This window comes from Styela clava, chromosome 2 (genome assembly GCF_964204865.1).
Source record: "Styela clava chromosome 2, kaStyClav1.hap1.2, whole genome shotgun sequence".
Taxonomy (NCBI): Eukaryota; Metazoa; Chordata; class Ascidiacea; order Stolidobranchia; family Styelidae; genus Styela; species Styela clava.
The window spans coordinates 27,644,429-27,649,428 of NC_135251.1; the positions used below are offsets into that span (position 1 = coordinate 27,644,429).

Here is a 5,000-nt window from a genome sequence, read left to right on the forward strand (position 1 = left end):
ACGGCCGCCCTCTCGGCGGCACCCAAAGACAATTAAGTGCGCGGTCGGCCGGGGCCTACCACCACTTTCGGTAATGATCCTTCCGCAGGTTCACCTACGGAAACCTTGTTACGACTTTTACTTCCTCTAAATGATCAAGTTTGATCGTCTTCTCGACACGCCGACGCGGCCGTTGCCAGCCGCGACGGGGCCGATCCAAGGATCTCACTAAACCATTCAATCGGTAGTAGCGACGGGCGGTGTGTACAAAGGGCAGGGACGTAATCAACGCAAGTTGATGACTTGCGCTTACTGGGAATTCCTCGTTCAAGGGAAACAATTGCAAGTCCCTATCCCAATCACGAATGAGGTTCAACGGGTTACCCGGACCTTTCGGCCTAGGTTAGACACTCGCTGCTTCACTCAGTGTAGCGCGCGTGCGGCCCCGGACAACTAAGGGCATCACAGACCTGTTATTGCTCAATCTCGTGTGGCTAAACGCCACTAGTCCCTCTAAGAAGTTAGACGCCGACCGAGAAGGTCGCGTAACTATTTAGCATGCCAGAGTCTCGTTCGTTATCGGAATTAACCAGACAAATCGCTCCACCAACTAAGAACGGCCATGCACCACCACCCACAGAATCAAGAAAGAGCTCTCAATCTGTCAATCCTACCTGTGTCCGGGCCGGGTGAGTTTCCCCGTGTTGAGTCAAATTAAGCCGCAGGCTCCACTCCTGGTGGTGCCCTTCCGTCAATTCCTTTAAGTTTCAGCTTTGCAACCATACTTCCCCCGGAACCCAAAGACTTTGGTTTCCCGGAAGCTGCCGGAAAGGTCGTCATGGTAACGCCTCCCGATCGCTAGTTGGCATCGTTTATAGTCAGAACTAGGACGGTATCTGATCGTCTTCGAACCTCTGACTTTCGCTCTTGATTAAAGAAAACATTCTTGGCGAATGCTTTCGCAGTAGTTCGTCTTCCGCCGATCCAAGAATTTCACCTCTAACGGCAGAGTACGGACGCCCCCGTCTGTCCCTCTTAATCATTACCTCGTGCTCCGAAAACCAACAAAATAGAACCGAGGTCCTATTCCATTATTCCATGCAACACTATGCAGGCGAACAGCCTGCTTTGAACACTCTAATTTTTTCAAAGTAAACTTATCGGCCACCGCCGACACTCAGTCAAGAGCACCGACGGAGAACCGAAGGTGAGGCGAACGCAACCAGTGACACGCCTTGCGACGGACCGGCGGCGCTCGCCCAAAATCCAACTACGAGCTTTTCAACCGCAACAACTTTAGCATACACTGTTGGAGCTGGAATTACCGCGGCTGCTGGCACCAGACTTGCCCTCCAATGGATACTCGTTAAGAGTTTTAGGATGTACTCATTCCAATTACAGGGCCTCGTTAGAGTCCTGTATTGTTATTTTTCGTCACTACCTCCCCGTGTCGGGAATGGGTAATTTGCGCGCCTGCTGCCTTCCTTGGATGTGGTAGCCGTTTCTCAGGCTCCCTCTCCGGAATCGAACCCTGATTCCCCGTTACCCGTTATCACAAAGGTAGGCACGTAGCGTACCTTCGACAGTTGATAGGGCAGACACTTGAATGATACGTCGTCGGTGCAGAGACCGTACGATCCGCGTGGTTATCCAGAGTCATCAAACGTCACAGGACGAACCCGGTCGGTTTTGATCTGATAAAAGCGCGCCTCCCGAAGTCGGCGCTTAATGCATGTATTAGCTCTAGAATTACCACAGTTATCCACTTCGCTTACGAGACCAAATAAACCAAGACTGATTTAATGAGCCATTCGCAGTTTCGCTTTACGAGAACTCGTACTTGCACCTGCATGGCTTAATCTTTGAGACAAGCATATCACTACTTGCAGGATCAACCAGATAGCTGCGACAGCTGCGCTCGGCCCTTGCTGGGCCGCCCGGCGCGTGCTCGTCGCATTCGTTTAAGACCGAGGCGATCGCCTGCGGCCGTACTCAGCTTCGACAGTCGCTGGCCGCGACGTCCACGCTCTCGCCGGCAGTGCCAGGCGGAGCGATTTGCGTTTTTTCTTTGCTCGCCCTCTCTCGGGCTCGATCCATTCAGTTTCGCACAAACAAGAGCTCTGCCGGCCGCCTGCAGCGGTGCCTAAAACCCGGGCATAACAATGCGACCGTTCTGCTAGGCCGACAAGCGCTCAAGCCAGACGCTCGATCGAACGCCCCCTACATATTAGTCGAGACAACGGCTCGCTCATTAGCATCGCGTTTGTACTTTAACTTTTTTCGGCTCGGCTTCTTTCGACGCCGATGCCGGCGACGCAGCACTCTCTCGCCCGCCAGCCACCGAGAAAAGGGTGCGCTCCGACCGGCCCCGCACCGCTCTTTCTTGGCTCATTCGAAATTACTGTCTTTCGCTCTGACATGCCTTACCTAGGGTTAGGTTAGTATGCTTGCACGTTTGTACTTTAACTTTTTTCGGCTCGGCTTCTTTCGACGCCGATGCCGGCGACGCAGCACTCTCTCGCCCGCCAGCCACCGAGAAAAGGGTGCGCTCCGACCGGCCCCGCACCGCTCTTTCATGGCTCATTCGAATTTACTGTCTTTCGCTCTGACATGCCTTACCTAGGGTTAGGTTAGTATGCTTGCACGTTTGTACTTTAACTTTTTTTGGCTCGGCTTCTTTCGACGCCGATGCCGGCGACGCAGCACTCTCTCGCCCGCCAGCCACCGAGAAAAGGGTGCGCTCCGACCGGCCCCGCACCGCTCTTTCTTGGCTCATTCGAAATTACTGTCTTTCGCTCTGACATGCCTTACCTAGGGTTAGGTTAGTATGCTTGCAAGTTTGTACTTTAACTTTTTTCGGCTCGGCTTCTTTCGACGCCGATGCCGGCGACGCAGCACTCTCTCGCCCGCCAGCCACCGAGAAAAGGGTGCGCTCCGACCGGCCCCGCACCGCTCTTTCTTGGCTCATTCGAAATTACTGTCTTTCGCTCTGACATGCCTTACCTAGGGTTAGGTTAGTATGCTTGCACGTTTGTACTTTAACTTTTTTCGGCTCGGCTTCTTTCGACGCCGATGCCGGCGACGCAGCACTCTCTCGCCCGCCAGCCACCGAGAAAAGGGTGCGCTCCGACCGGCCCCGCACCGCTCTTTCATGGCTCATTCGAGTTTACTGTCTTTCGCTCTGACATGCCTTACCTAGGGTTAGGTTAGTATGCTTGCACGTTTGTACTTTAACTTTTTTTGGCTCGGCTTCTTTCGACGCCGATGCCGGCGACGCAGCACTCTCTCGCCCGCCAGCCACCGAGAAAAGGGTGCGCTCCGACCGGCCCCGCACCGCTCTTTCTTGGCTCATTCGAAATTACTGTCTTTCGCTCTGACATGCCTTACCTAGGGTTAGGTTAGTATGCTTGCACGTTTGTACTTTGACTTTTTTTGGCTCGGCTTCTTTCGACGCCGATGCCGGCGACGCAGCACTCTCTCGCCCGCCAGCCACCGAGAAAAGGGTGCGCTCCGACCGGCCCCGCACCGCTCTTTCTTGGCTCATTCGAAATTACTGTCTTTCGCTCTGACATGCCTTACCTAGGGTTAGGTTAGTATGCTTGCACGTTTGTACTTTAACTTTTTTCGGCTCGGCTTCTTTCGACGCCGATGCCGGCGACGCAGCACTCTCTCGCCCGCCAGCCACCGAGAAAAGGGTGCGCTCCGACCGGCCCCGCACCGCTCTTTCATGGCTCATTCGAGTTTACTGTCTTTCGCTCTGACATGCCTTACCTAGGGTTAGGTTAGTATGCTTGCACGTTTGTACTTTAACTTTTTTTGGCTCGGCTTCTTTCGACGCCGATGCCGGCGACGCAGCACTCTCTCGCCCGCCAGCCACCGAGAAAAGGGTGCGCTCCGACCGGCCCCGCACCGCTCTTTCTTGGCTCATTCGAAATTACTGTCTTTCGCTCTGACATGCCTTACCTAGGGTTAGGTTAGTATGCTTGCACGTTTGTACTTTAACTTTTTTCGGCTCGGCTTCTTTCGACGCCGATGCCGGCGACGCAGCACTCTCTCGCCCGCCAGCCACCGAGAAAAGGGTGCGCTCCGACCGGCCCCGCACCGCTCTTTCTTGGCTCATTCGAAATTACTGTCTTTCGCTCTGACATGCCTTACCTAGGGTTAGGTTAGTATGCTTGCACGTTTGTACTTTAACTTTTTTCGGCTCGGCTTCTTTCGACGCCGATGCCGGCGACGCAGCACTCTCTCGCCCGCCAGCCACCGAGAAAAGGGTGCGCTCCGACCGGCCCCGCACCGCTCTTTCTTGGCTCATTCGAAATTACTGTCTTTCGCTCTGACATGCCTTACCTAGGGTTAGGTTAGTATGCTTGCACGTTTGTACTTTAACTTTTTTCGGCTCGGCTTCTTTCGACGCCGATGCCGGCGACGCAGCACTCTCTCGCCCGCCAGCCACCGAGAAAAGGGTGCGCTCCGACCGGCCCCGCACCGCTCTTTCTTGGCTCATTCGAGTTTACTGTCTTTCGCTCTGACATGCCTTACCTAGGGTTAGGTTAGTATGCTTGCACGTTTGTACTTTAACTTTTTTCGGCTCGGCTTCTTTCGACGCCGATGCCGGCGACGCAGCACTCTCTCGCCCGCCAGCCACCGAGAAAAGGGTGCGCTCCGACCGGCCCTGCACCGCTCTTTCTTGGCTCATTCGAAATTACTGTCTTTCGCTCTGACATGCCTTACCTAGGGTTAGGTTAGTATGCTTGCACGTTTGTACTTTAACTTTTTTCGGCTCGGCTTCTTTCGACGCCGATGCCGGCGACGCAGCACTCTCTTGCCCGCCAGCCACCGAGAAAAGGGTGCGCTCCGACCGGCCCCGCACCGCTCTTTCTTGGCTCATTCGAAATTACTGTCTTTCGCTCTGACATGCCTTACCTAGGGTTAGGTTAGTATGCTTGCACGTTTGTACTTTAACTTTTTTTGGCTCGGCTTCTTTCGACGCCGATGCCGGCGACGCAGCACTCTCTCGCCCG

The 5,000-nt window shown here is 54.5% G+C and overlaps 1 non-coding gene across 1 annotated transcript; it reads right to left on the minus strand.

Moving 5' to 3' along the window:
* Nucleotides 1-71: 71 nt before the first annotated feature.
* LOC144420307 (small subunit ribosomal RNA) lies at nt 72-1,881 on the minus strand. Its single transcript, XR_013474660.1, has one exon. It is a non-coding gene; the product is annotated as a small subunit ribosomal RNA (ribosomal RNA).
* Between the last annotated feature and the right edge of the window lie 3,119 nt (nt 1,882-5,000).